This window comes from Echinops telfairi, unplaced genomic scaffold, assembly GCF_000313985.2.
Source record: "Echinops telfairi isolate 266 unplaced genomic scaffold, ASM31398v2 ScPeMD7_7429;HRSCAF=8467, whole genome shotgun sequence".
In the NCBI taxonomy this organism is placed as follows: Eukaryota; Metazoa; Chordata; class Mammalia; order Afrosoricida; family Tenrecidae; genus Echinops; species Echinops telfairi.
In genome coordinates, this window is record NW_022111329.1 from 1,491,880 (window position 1) to 1,492,929 (window position 1,050).

Consider the following 1,050-nt stretch of genomic DNA (forward strand, 5'->3'; position numbering starts at 1 on the left):
AAACAAACAAACAAACAAAAACAAACAGTGGTACTCTTGGGGAGCCAGAAGATATAAAACGAATTTTCCTTTTAAAAATATTGGAAAGATATAACTTTTACATTTACAGAAGGTTAACAACAGAACAAAACAAGAAATAACTTTCCAGGAAGCAATTATGAACAAGGACCTTGAAGCCCAGTCAGCCCAGCTATTCATGAACTCGCAGAAAGATGTCTGAACACCCCCCTGGCTTGCCTAAGACTTATCAGGAAGACCGCAGACACCTAGCCTCACCTTTTCTTTTTCAGGTGAAGGTCAACAACTTCAAATTTGTCACAATAGAACTGAATGTTCCGAGCAACTTCCAACTGACCCATTATTATTATTTTTTAAAGAGCAACGAAAGGAGTGGGAGCTTTTGGGGTGGGAGGCTTGGGGCAGGCTCATGGGAAGAGCTGAACCTTGAGGCCAAGCCTGCTTTTTTCTCAGGCCAGGCAGGTATTCAGAAGACTGCTGGGTTCTGTTATGAATGGGAAGACTTTTCAATGCAGGACCTTGATAGCTTCGCAGCTCACTGGGTAAATTCTGGTTTTCTTGAGCTGAGAGGAGTACCACATTAGTGGCAAGTAATTGCACACAGGTTTTCTAGACCCGTGCTCATGGATTGAAGTCTACCCTCACCTCCCCCAAAATATGTATTGAAATGCTGGCCCCTGTCCCAGTGGAGTGTGATTGTGTTTTGAAATAGGATTTTTCTTCATCAATGAGGTTATACTAGTATCGGTTGGGTCCTGCCCAATCATTTCTGAGTTATAGAAAGACCTGCATGGATGTAGAGCCCACTCACACAGTTGGAAGAGAGACACTATCTGACAATTGAAACAGATGAGTTTACAAATCCAGGAACTAAAATAGACAAGGACAGTTCACCTCCTCCAGCCAGGTCCTGAATTTGGATTTCTAGCCTCTTGAACACTGAGAATATAAATTTCTGTTCTTAGTGGACATTTATTCTTACTCCGTTTCTTCTCCAGGTGAAGATAACTCTTTATAAATGTCCTAGAGAAA